At 38.2% G+C, this 13,446-nt stretch overlaps 1 protein-coding gene across 19 annotated transcripts in view; it reads left to right on the forward strand.

Annotated features, from left to right (window-relative positions):
* The window catches only part of NRXN3 (neurexin 3), a 947,214-nt gene that overhangs the window by 694,035 nt on the left and 239,733 nt on the right, over nucleotides 1-13,446 (forward strand). The window lies entirely within an intron of this gene.

A 13,446-nucleotide genomic window follows, 5' to 3' on the forward strand; every position in this document is an offset into this window, starting at 1 on the left:
CATTTTCTTACAGAAAAGCAGAACAATTCTGTAGTAATCTTATTCTCTGCTAAAGGTCGAACAAAGCTGAGCTGGGTCTGGGGAAGAACATATGAATCTGAAGGACTGGTCTATATATAGCTTCAAGTGTACTACATCAGAGACCATTTGATATCCACAATGAAAGAGGATAAATGAACTGTGTTTCTAGGCCTATTCCCACTCTAAGGAAGACAATTCTGTGGATTTGCAAGAAAATAGGGCATTGCTGTATGCGGAACACTGGTAACACTTGGTGTGTTGCATGTAAAAGCTAATCATAGCTCAGGAGCAGGCTCTGCTCTTTGTACCAAGTGTGAAACCTTGAAACAAGAGCTTTCCTTTATGTTTTCATGTTCTTAAATAGGTGAAGTAACACTTGCATACTTTGAAAGTGATTTCCTGAGTTGTCACAAGGAGAGATCTATTTTTGATGGGAATATTGAGGATAGTACATTCTAAGTGAGGAAACTTGTTTCTGTGACAGAGGAAATATTAAGATCTAAGAGCTTTACTGTGCTGCTTTGTTCTTAAGTGTATATAATGAGAAATTGTGAGATGCAGAGAAAGCAGATCAAAAACAAAACAATGAAAATGTTACTAATGATATATTTTGATTGGAGAGGGGGAAAGAGAAATGTTGTATCTTCAAGGAAGTCCAGAAAGATGATACTGGGAAACTGCAAGTCAGTCAACCTAACCTCGGCTCCCAAGAAGATTTCAGAATGAATTAGCTTAGAAGCAAAAAAAGACAACACTAACATGGAAGAGCCAATGTGAGTTTTCTATGCCTGACCAACCTCATTGCCTTCTACAATAAGACTGGCTTTGTGCACCACCTTGATCTGGTTCTGATCAAGGATTTGATATTTTCTGCAGCAGTATACCTATAGCCAAACAGGTAGAGACAGACTGGATAAGTAGATAATAGTGTGGGGAAAGTGGAATGGCTGCTGGTTGTGCTTAATGGCAGAATGTCCAACAGGCAGCCTATGACTTTGGTATCCTTTAAAGGTCAATGCTGATGCCACTATTTAATGTGTATGCTGATGTTCTTGATAAGACAGAAGGCACTTTCAACTGCGTTGCATGTGATACCAATTTATGGGTAAAGGCTTATGAGCTAGTGGGCACAGCTGTGATTCAGAGGGACCTCAACAGTCACAACTCAAGGCCATCATCAGCCTTATGAAGTCTGACAAAAGCAAATGTTTCTATATGTGGTGTGGGGAATCCCTGCAAAACAGGACAGACTAGGTGCCAAATGAGTGGAAAACAGCGGTTTGAAAAAGATGGATGACAATTTGAGTATGTCAGCAATGTTCTTGAGCCATAGAATCGCAAGGTTGGAAATGACCTGTGGGATCATAGTCCAACTGTCCTGTCATTACCATTGCTACCACAAGTCTCTAAACCATATATCGTAGCTCCTCATCCAGATGCCTCTTGAATACTGCGAGGGACGGTGACTCCACCACCTCTCTGGGCAGGCCATTCCAGAGTCTGACCACTTCCTGAGAGAACAAGTTCTTCCTTATGTCTAACCTAAACCTTCTTGTGGCAGTGGTGTCCAACTTCACAGCAACCTTATTAGTTCTACTTCAAGTTGGAGGAAAGCAACATCACCTAGATATTTCTCCAGTTATTCTATGGTTCTCTGTTTCTAGGCAATTGTAGGAAGGCAACCCATGTGATTTCTGTTTTCAGTAGGAGCAAGAAGTTATGTTTTCTGATGTCATTAGCATTGTTCATTGCTGCTAATTGTACTTCAGTGCAGACACTGGAAGTTACTTTTTCTCTTGGGCCAAATCCTATTTGTATGTTCAGAAGGATGTTTCTAGAACACGAAATGTAAGTGATATTGAGTTGGAAAATGTAGGATGTTGGGCTTTTCTGTATGTTTTTAAAGGTTTTTTCCTTTTTTTGCAACTCTCCAAAGAAGTCTGGAGGTAAGTGATTATGTGCTACTTGCATGCTCTGCCACCTGTAGGGCCCTATAGGATGCAAGTGTTGCAGTTTGAGGAAGAATGAGTGACCCTCAATGTAGAGCTTAAGAGCCATTCCAGAAATAGAGATGAAAGGATGAAGAAAAAATCGTCTGTGTTACTAAAGTGTGTGAAAGGCATGAAAGAGCAAGAGAGAGATCAATAGTTTGCATTTATAGCACAGGAGAGAATAAGAGTATTTATTGGTATTTATTTTTCTGGATTATTTGAGAGAGATTTCTCTGTCCCATCTTCAGGAAGCACAAAACTGAACTTCCTGTAGAATTGTATGACTTTGGCATCTGGAAGGTGAACTCAAAAAAGCTTTCTTCCCTTCGTTAATAGGTCACTTATTTGGGAGTTAACAATGCTTTATTGGGACTACAGCTGGCAATTGACCATGAAATAGTGATGGAGTTGCACTTAAATGATCTGAATGAAGGAAATATTTATTGATGAGAGTAAGAGGTAGTGTTTGCCTAGCGTTAGCCTCTTCCTCAGCCTTATTAATTTAGATTCTCTAAAATTTCTTAATAATACATGTTGAATGCTGTAAAGATAACTGAGTCCATTCTCCTTGTCTAGGTAGGTGTTTGGCTAGCATATGTTAGTAGCCTACCATAGCATTGTGTGTGATGTGATGCCTTTTAATGTGATGATAAACTAATTTCAAAGGCATTTCAAGCATCTTATCCTTATTTTATAGAAGTCCTGTACAAGAGTAGGATGTATCAGGGCACTTAAGATCAACTGCTATATGCAGGTGATAAAATGTAGTGAAAAATGTAATTAAAACTTTAAGAGATTACATTTTTTTTCTGTGAGGCTGCTATGGGTATTATCTGTAATATTCATAGAAACTTATTGTTTCTGTGTTTGAAATTGCCTAATACTTTCAAAATGAAGCACAGAGAAATTGCTATTACTGTTAGATCAATGTGGCCAGCCCACAGCCCTTTCAATACACAAGAGACACTTTCAAATCACACAAGTGAGGATATTGCTCCATGTAGCTGAAGGCCAGGGACTCTTGGCATCTGAGATGTGTTTCATAGTCTAAATTTCAACTGCTGAGCTTTTGGGGAAAACACATTGGCAGAAGAACTTTCAGAGTGGATGAATATCAAAGCTGTAAGAACCTTAGTATCCTCTGCCAGGGGGAAGAAGTGTTGGCCTTTGTGCAATGTATTTTGGCCTGCAAATCTATTTGATGCGTTCATCATAGCAGTAGGAACCTCTTAGCTGTCCTGTGCTGCTGGGGCTGTGGTGTTGCATGCCTGTATCAGCCTGCTCCCCCAGATGAGGCCTGGGTGCAGCTCTGCCACAGAAAACCCATGGCTGTATGTTACAGTGTGAAAACTGATGCCTTGCAAAGCTGTTTTCTAGTGAAATAAGAAAGGTCTGTGGTCACTGGTTTTTGTGATTTTGGTCTTTTTTTTTTTTTTTTTTTTTTTGCTGCTCAACTTCGTATTTTACCCTGAAAAGAAAGGTAGTCAGGCATGGGATATTAGATGTTTCCCTTGAGTGATATTATAATTGTAATGGGAACAGCAGAGGATACTGGGAAAGAGCTGATACCGAAGACAAAGCAAACTGGTTGAGGAGAATTAAGTCCTAGGTCAAGGTGAATAAGTTACTCAGAACCACATTGCTTTTTCTCTCCCTAGCTGACTTTTTTCAGATACAATTGTTCTTGAGTGGTCCCAATCAGTATATCAAAATAAATGTTTTATAGGCTAAGGTAAAAGGAGTTACTGGCAAGACTGTAAATCCTCTCATGGAACAAATGATAACTCAGCTCAAGAGTCCTTTTGTCCTGGGAGTGCAGGAAGGATATAAATTTTCTGAAAGTATCTGTCAGTTGGAATTGCTCTGCATTCATCATGCCAGCCCTCTGCATCATTCATGAATGTCATAAGAGACTAAAGAATTGGCACTTCATGGTGAGAATGATTAAACAACCATTACGCTTGCCTTTTACTTTGGTACAATACCTTTTAAAGAGATTGCCTGTATAATGCTCACGTATGTCCACCTCTCCTACTGGTACCTGTTCTTTTGTGGTGGTGAGAATAGGGGAAAAAAACTGTAAGAGAAGATGTATATTGTTGATGAAAAGGTTTGTGTGTTGTGCTGTCGGCTCTGAATAGTGGTTTTTACATTCCAAGTATGCAACCTTGGGGGAAAGGTTGGAGAGATTGTGGGAGAGGTGAGCTTCTAAACATAAATTTCTTTTCTTGCTGGCTTTCCAGTAGTTGTGTTGGGATGTTATATTTGATGTCAAGTTAAAAAGCTCAGAACCCTGAGCTTAGCTTTCCTTAGGAGACCAAATCGATTCAATTTAGTTATAAAGGACTGGTTTGTTTGCTATAATAAGTAGCATGAGAGTGGGTTTTCAGAATGGAATTCACTAATTTTGGAAACATGCTTCTGATCTGAACTGAAATGCTAATGGTCAGCAAGTTAAACCTTGGAAAACCTGCTTCATATTCTCAGCTGTGCTGTTAACTTAAGTGATTTAGCTACTTTCTGTGGTTCTGGGGAATATCCAATAGCTAGTATTTCGAGTCCAGCCCTCTTCAGCATTCAAGCCTGAAAGATTGGGTTTGATCTCCTGCTGTGGAGGCCATAAATGTAAATTCTATTTACTCATCTATTATCTGTGACAGGGGAAATGCAAACAGATTTGTAAGGATGGTTGAGGATTTACTTATGTTTAAGCAAAACCTTGTAGTCTGCAAGCTAGATGTTCTCTTTCTTAAAGACTCGTGAGACGAATAAATGGAAGTGAAAAAAACAGAACTTGTGTTTGTACTTCTATTTTCTCCTTATATTTTATTTTAATGCAATAAGACACACTTTAAGGATCAAAACTAAAGATACATATATATATATATATATATATATATATATATATATATCTTTTTTTTAAGAGAAGGGCTGAATTGCCTGTGGTCAGTAGAAGCGCTTCAGTTCCCATTCATCATGAGCTGTACCTAGGCCATTTTCTTATTCAGATTCTTTAAAGGTACTGTAGTAAACTAACATACCTGTTCTCAATTCAGGCCCCAAATGTGCTGTCAATCCTACTGTACTTTTGTCTGTTAACAGCGGTCTCTGAGTTCAGCTCCTCTGGCACACTGCCTTCTAGGCTTCTCCAAGGGTATTGTCTCTGTGGGCTGTTTTATTAGGAAATGCCAAGGAATAAAAATTCACATTCAGATTCCAGCTTCTCTTTGGCAGCAGAATGCAACTAAGAAGTACTTCCATCTACCTTTCCTGAATTTAATCACAGCTGGACCTTATGAAGTCTCTCTCCAGGTAGTAGGTGACTTTTTGTCCCTGGTATTTGCTCCTAGACCAGTCTTGAAAGAATCAAAGTAACTGGACACTGTTTTCTGGGTACTTCTACTCAGCAAATTTCATATTTTATTTTTCAGTTGTATTGTAGTAATTTCTTTTTATCTCTTTCGGCTCATTCCTTTTTTTTGTTTGTTTTTTTGTCTTCCTCTAAAGCAAATTCTGTATTTATTATGAGCAATGCATATTTTTAGTAGAATATTTTTTCTTTTGCTCCAGTGCACAGAAAAGTCCTGGAGGGATTGCCCTTGTGAACCTTTTCCAGATTGATGTCTGTTGTATGTCTGCTTGAAGCTGTGGAGGTTGTTGACTCAACCTGGTCTCTTTTGAAAGAGACGACTTGAGGGCTAGGAGTTGTGACTGTCTACATGGTAAGGTTGACTCTGTGGGAATAAATACAGGGACAGATTACTGTGTCATTCAGTCTGAGAAGTGAACAACCAGTCTATTTAGAAAGTGCAACTATGAAATATGAAGGAAGTAATTGTTCATATGATTAACAGGTTGGAAATGGACCATGAAAATCTTTACCTCAAACCCTTGCTCTAAGCGGGGTTATCTGTGAGGTCAGGTCGGTTTTACACTGTTACATGTTGAGTACTCCATGCATGGAGACTCCTAATCTCTCTGGATGACCTCTTTGACTATCTGTCCATCCTTATGATGAAAAAGCTTTTTCCTACTGTGTGAAGTCAGAATCTCTTATTTCAAACAGTGTCCGTTGCTGCTTGCTCTCAAGCTGTTCAGCAATTAAGAACTTAGCTTTATCTTCTCATAAGCCTCAATGCAGGTGCTCTGAGATTGCCCTTAAGTCCCCTTGAAGTTGTCTTCTCTGAGCTGAATAAGCCTGATTCTTTTGGCCTCTCCTCGTGAGATGGACTTCAGCTTCCTTGACAGGACTTCACTGAACTTCAGTTTGTCAATGTCTGTCTTCTATTATCAGCCTCCAAAACAGGAATCATTATACTAGTTGCAGTCACTCAAGCACTGATTAAAGGGGAATAGTTACTTTGTCTAATGGCTGTAGTCATCTTAGTACAGTGTAAGATGCTGTCAGAAGACCTTCGATGGGGCACATGATATACATGGTACAATTCACTACATAAGTGGCAGAATTATGTAAGCAATTGTTATCAGGGTTTGTAAGCCTTTATTTTGAATGCAGAACTTTCAGTGCTTTCAGGGGGAGACTGGATAAGTACTTTAGAATGAGGTATGATTACTGTGTAAACAAATCACAGTGGGCTGAATCAACTGCTAAAAGGGCTCAGTCTGGATGGGTACTTTAAGAACAAGAGCAAGCTACTTCCTTAGTTTTCCCTAGGTGTCTGCTTAAGATCATAGTTATACTGAAGACATAACAATGAACTAGTTGATACATTTTTATGTAAATGAAAATATTAAGGTTATTTCCTGATTGTAATCTATTATGTTTAAGTTGATATGTCTTTGGTCATCTTGGGTCCATGTCAGTCAGCAGCTAATTCTTACCTTCCTTTTGAGATTGTAAACATCCCCATCACAAATTCAGATTGGGGGAAAAGTCAGTATTCCCACTATCTTGAATTTAGGTGAAATTTTTAGTTAGAGTGTAAGCTATCTTGGACTGTTTAGTAGTTAAAGGAAAACTTTCTTCCTCCCCCCTCTTTTCTTCCCATCTTTTTAATGCAGTGTAACTAATAAGAAGCAGCATACTGTCTGATTCGATTGCTGGCTGATGCACACATACTGAGAGGAAAGTGACTCATATTAATTTGCTGTCATTAAAAAAGACAAAGAAAGAGGGAAGGCATGATCCAAATTGCTGCTTCCATTTTGTTAGTCTTGCAGATTTCTGAACTCCTCCTTTTTCTATGGAAGCATCTCCTTTACATTTTAATGGTGGAAATAAAATTTGCTTCATATCAATACATGAGAAATGAGATGGGTATAGTATTCAATCTGGGTCTTAAGAGGGTTTGTCAAGAGACTAGTGAATGCCCTGAGAGGAAAAAGCTTGTTCATGTGAACTCTTTTTGTGAACAGAAGCTTGCTTTTTTTTTGAGACAGGAAGCTTTGCATTTTCTCATGGCTTTGTTTACTTCATAAGCAATTTAAAACTCCTTAATAATTAAAAGTGTATTTTAGCAGTTATTAAATAAGAAGTATAAGGTCTGTCTTTATTTTTTTTCCTATGAAGGATTCTGTGACAGAATAGTCAAGTGAGTGAGATTATGATGATTAACTACCTGTAAGTGTTTTCAACCCCTTTTATTCTTATTAAGCAGGTGTTTGCATCAGTAGACCTTTCAAACTCGAGGACTGGGGAAGGCAGGAACTAGGGCACTGGACTGGTAAGTGCCAGAGAGAGGGCCTTTAGGGGAAGGAACAGCGAAACTTTCCTTCTGATGAATATGCTTTTGTCTAGATTTCAGTTTCTCCATTTGTATTATCAAGTCACAGAAAGTCAGGCGTCCCTGGGGTTTGACATGTAAGACACTAGGAAGGCCTGTGGAGACCAGCACTTCAGGAATATACCTTTCCTCCCCCTTCCCCAGACTGAAGTGTTCATTTAATTATTTGTTGTCTTTATTTCCTTATGCTTGAATCATTAATAAAAAGTTTGTTAGTTGTCAAAAAAATGTAATGAAATTATACCAGTTGAAATTGTTTTGCCTGTGACAGTGTCAGTGTGAAGTAAAGTGGGGTCCTGGTAAATTTTATTCTGTTAACTCCAATAATTATTACAACAATTACAATTTAAATTGACCTGAATCTTTAAGTAATTTTAATGCTGAAGGTACTTTCTTGTTGTAAAAATTAGAACTATACTCTTCATAGTCCATTAAACTCATACTTGCCTCCCAGTGTGCTGTTGCCACTATAGTTCGTGGGCTGTAGTATCTGTCAAACATTGCATTCTCCTAGCCACAGCGAGTTAAAAGTGTGTTGGAGTTGTAGTGTAGCCCAGAAAATGGACTGCTGACAAAATGGCTTAGTGGATGCAAATACAGAATGTTTTTATTTAACATCAGGAGGCTTGCAGGATCCAGGGACGTGAGAGAAGTTGTATCTTGTGTAAATATGGCAGACTTGTTCTCTACTGCTTTATGGGAATAATTCTAGGCAGGATAGAGCTGTTGCAGTTCTGCACTGATTGAAGAACGCTCTCCTTAAGATATGTTTTGAAAATTTAGAATGATGATTAGAAAAAGTGGCTAGTGGTCTAAAATTAAAGATGGTAGTGCTAACTTCTAGTAAATATTTACTTAACACAACACAGAGGTTTTTCTTGCTATGGATTATAACTGCTGATAATTCTTGTTAGAAATTTTGTGATGAGTTTTTCGCCTTAAATTGGGCTGCTCTGAAATCAATGCCTCTTATTTTATGTTGGCCCTCGGTGTCAGAGGTGGATGCTGGTGATATGACAGTAGAGGCTGAGCCTTCCAGATAGTATTCCATTACATGCTGTTGCTGTGTGACAGATGGCAGCAGAGAGGCAGTCTGACTGACAAAAGCCATCTGACATAGGAATATGTATGTGAAGCAAAGGTGTGTCGCTGAATTTCTCATGTCGAAAAAATGATGTGCACTGACTGCAAATCTGTGGAGACCAAACAACAAATCTTAGCACAGTGAAACAATAATAGGTGGTGTATTTCAGCAGTGGTGAGTGTAGAGCACCTCTGCTGGTGTAGACTTTTTTTGAGTGGGTCATTCAGGCTCTTGTTCATTGCTGGCAAAAATGCAATGAATAGCTAATAGTAGAGTCTATTGAAAAACAATGTTTTGTAGCTGAGAATTTGCTCTAGCAAATATTGTTTTTGTGATCTTTGTAATAGTATCTGTAAAAAGCTTTCATGGAAATAAATAAGAAGCATTACTTTCAGAGCAACCTACTTAGTTCTTGTTTTCTCTGACCTCCAAATCTTGTGTACAACATTCCAGCACAGTAGCCGAGCATATTCTTCACCTAATACAGGAAATGTGGCCTAGGGCACTGTGAGAAATGGGATTTCTCACAACTGAGTAGGGAAATACCTCTGTGCACAGTTTTGTTAATGAATTGTAAGCAATTCAGTGGAAAGAGTGAAAAAATAAATACCATGGAATTAATCATCCTTTCAGAATTCCCTGCTTCCATGGTGTACTTGTTGTAGTTTTGGAGTTGGTTATTAAATGAGGTATATAACTAAGCCTTGAACAATGAGGAAAAACTAAATATCAAGTAGATGCTCATTAACAGTGTATTATCAATTGTCAGTCTTGAATAGAGAATACCTTTGGGGGAAAGAAATGCATGCCCTTGTGCAATAAAGGAGTATGTAACGAAGCTTAGGTACAGCAAGAGGATCTCAAGCTGAACGGACCGTAATTTCATGAGTTGTTTTAACTCTCCTTTTGCTTAATTAGTCTACAATTGTGTACTGCACAACAAAGAAACATAATTATTTGTTTAAGATTGGAAGGAACTTCTAGAGGTAAACTAGTCCAACCTGCTCATTTGCTCTAGCTTAAACAAGGCCAATCAGAAATTGTATGGTCTTGTCATACTGTGTAATAGTGTTGAAATCTCGCCTTCTGAAGTCTAGAGTTGTAATTCTACTTTCTGTCTTGTTCAGTTATCTTGTTTCAAACTCCATAAAGTCATAGCTGTTACAGTCAAATAGAAGCATGCAATTAAAATCTTTTGTGTTTTTAAAATACTTTTTTCCTAATGTGATGGCTCTGTAGTAGTAACTCTGATTATCCTTCCTCCCCAGTTTTTACTTGATGTCTGTACCTCATGTTTAGACTATAACACTTCTGTTCATATTTCTTGGGGAAATGTTTTTGGTGTAAATGTTAACATGCTATCAGCTTCCAAACAAGGCAGTGCACATCCTGACTAGCCTCAGGGAAGGGGACACTGATGTACCCAACAAATAGTTGTGCATTCGGTTACGCATAGATAAGTTAATCAGGCCAGCTATTATCATGCAAGTAGCTTTGATATGGACAATATTAATGATTTCTCCCTCCTCCCAGAACCTGACAGTGGCCTACAGGAAAGCTGGGGAGCTTATATAAGGGAGCTATAAAGGCATGTAGTGACAGGACAAAGGGAAATGGCTTAAAACTGGAAGAGTGTAGATTTGGACTAGATATCAGTAAGGTATCTTTATTGTGAGTGTGGTGAAACACTGGAACAGTGAGGCTGTGAATGCCCCCTTCCTGGAAGCATTTAAGGCCAGGATGGGGCCTTGAGCAACTTGGTTTAGAGGCAGGTGTCCCTGTGTATAGCAGAGGGGTTGGAACTAGGTTATCTCAAAAGTCCCTTCCAATCCAAACCATTCTATGAATAAGGAAACAACTGCAAGCCATCAGCTTTCTGTTATGAGGTTAATTTGGCTAGTGATCTTTTGGTGGTTGTCTGACTGTAGTGAATGTCATCAAGATAAGCCTAGAAATGAAACCTTTCTCTTTAAGGGGAAAAAAGAGCTCTCTTAATCTGTTAAGTCCCGTGACAGGTCTATGAAGACATAATTGGTTATAATTGGCATTCACAGGAGCTCTGACATGCTCTACCTGCATCCAAATGGCTCTTAGAGAGGCAACAAAATCATCTGTCTTTCTATAAGTACTGCAGAAGTTTCTCTTTGCATATAAACTTGCTTGGAATTCAAGTGAGAATAGTTTTGGAAAGCAAATCTTAATCCATGAGTTCATTAACAATAAATAAACTCATCTTGCTTTACTTAACGAACTGCTGTGCCTTGTTTCAGTCTGTAATGCAGGGCACAACTTTAAGAACAAGCTAATAAATTGAAGGAGGATATTTGTTACGTAGTTTGTGGTGGACAGTTGATTTCCCAGACCACGGCAGAAGCTATAGATAATTTCCCGTCATTGCCAACTAATTTGATGAGTTAACATATACAGTTAGGGGATGGGTTTTAAAACAAACTTACAAAAGTATTTTATCTATATTTTGCATGTTATGTATTCCCCATCTTGAGTCTAAAGCTGAATCAACAGATAAGAGTTCAGTCTGTAGAATTAATCTTTTTGAAAATGAAATTGTGTTCAAAGCTCCATTATGCTATTGTGTTCTTCTAACTCAAGAGGAAAATTTCTTGCTTCACTATGACTTCAGACACATTTGTTAGAGTTTACTGATGGTGTGTTCTGGTAGGTATGCATATGATGGGAACATGAATACATTTTTACTCTGTCACTGAGTCAGCTATTTATAAATTTTCCTTCTATGTGCTTGAGTTTTTGCTGCCCTGGTAGTGTGTGTTGAGGTTTCTAGAAGAAGCCTCTTAAATGAGGGCAAAGTGTATCTATTATTTCTACTAATATGTGATATTCAGTTTTAGTGGCACTGCAGCTTTATGGGTAAGTGCAGAGATGAAGTTGTAGAGTGTAAAATACAACTCTTTCTGCATCTAACTGCACTTGTTCTCTTCAGGGTTACTTATGCACATTGCTGGTTCGTATACTTGACGGGATAAAGAATAGCATTAGTTGTGGTTTTTCTCAGACCAAAAAATGTACCCAGTTTACCTGTACTTCCTGCAGTCTACTTCCTGCAGTTCTCATACTTGATGCTGAAATGAGAGCTGAGTGGTTTGGGTTTCTATTCTTCTGATCTTCTATAGCTTCTGATCTTTTTTTATTGTACTTACAGACTCAGGTGCAGTTGGTAGCTGGGGCATTGAGATACGTTTCTGACCCACCTGAAATTTTGGATCTAGGATGGCCATTTTGATTGTGTTTTCAAAGAGGCTCAGAGGCTGGGTCATAAAAATCCTGCTCGTAACTTGCAGTGTTGAGTACAAGTGAGAACATGTTTTCTGAATACTTCTGCTTCTCAGCTTTTTTTATCTGCAGTGGAAATTGCTCACTTGCATGTCTTACTGAGCCGAGATTGCCATTGTTAATGTGGAGGTTTGTTGTCTGAAAAATAAACCAGGAAAAAACAACTTAAATAGAAAACAAAACACAAGGTAAAGGAATAAATTTCCAGATCAACTGTAAAGAGAAATGGTGCTAGAAACACCTGTCCTAGATAGCCAAAAGTTTTGGAAAAAGTACGCAGATGTGAATTGTCTTCAACTGAAGACAAGACAGCTTCCAAGAGGCCAAATATTCCCTTTGGGTCCCCCCAATGGAACTAAATCCCATGTTTCTGAAACAATGTCTGATTTGGATGTTGTTTTTTTTTGTGGTGTTCTCTCTCTCACCTTTCACAAGTGTTGTTATTGAGCATTGTCTGGGATGATATTAAGCACTAATAAAATCAGTAATTCTTGGTAAGCTCTTCACTTTATCTCAGACTGCTTGCCTTGATTTAGGAACTGAAATACCTTTCATTCGGAACCTGAAATACACTTCAGCAGGTTGCATATAGTAAAAATGCCTGGAGTGATTTATACCAAAAGTAGATGGTTGCTTATTTGCTTGTGATTCTTCCACTGTTATGCATGTAGGAACGTTAGGATATTTTGAATAACATACATACATGTTTGGATTACTTACTGGAAATATTTGCATCTTTTTTCCAAGTTCATGTGAGTGAGACACCTTCCATAAGGAAGAAATTGAGTTTTTGAAATTGAGTCTAGCAGTGCAACCCTAATGGTGAAGGAACAGATATTATTTTGTCTGATTTTTAAAAAGCTACTTCAACTTCATAACTCTTTCTGTTAGGAAAAAAAAGTCTAGTCTAGCATTTCAGAGTTGTGACTCCATGAAGGGAAACTTGTGACTTTATAGAAGGAAGAATGCATATGGTAAGCAGGATAGGATAGTCTAAATAACCATTTTGTGCATCTTAGAGTGCATGTTATCAATATCGGAGAGCTCACAATGTCATCTGTCACAAAAGAGGATTTAGTGTACATTGTCTCGGTTATTACTGGCCAAAGTCTGGAAATATGTTTTCATCATGTACTTAATTTTCCTGGTTCCTTCTATGTGCTGTCAGTAGCATGGTCAGTGGAATATCTTGATTTTTACCACATTAACTAATGAAAGCATATGTTTGTATGTATACCTTTTAGAAGCTATAGAATTATTTTCAGAGTTGACAAATAAATTGTGTGTAATTAATGCT

This window comes from Meleagris gallopavo, chromosome 5 (assembly GCF_905368555.1).
Source record: "Meleagris gallopavo chromosome 5, MGAL_WU_HG_1.1, whole genome shotgun sequence".
Taxonomy (NCBI): domain Eukaryota; kingdom Metazoa; phylum Chordata; class Aves; order Galliformes; family Phasianidae; genus Meleagris; species Meleagris gallopavo.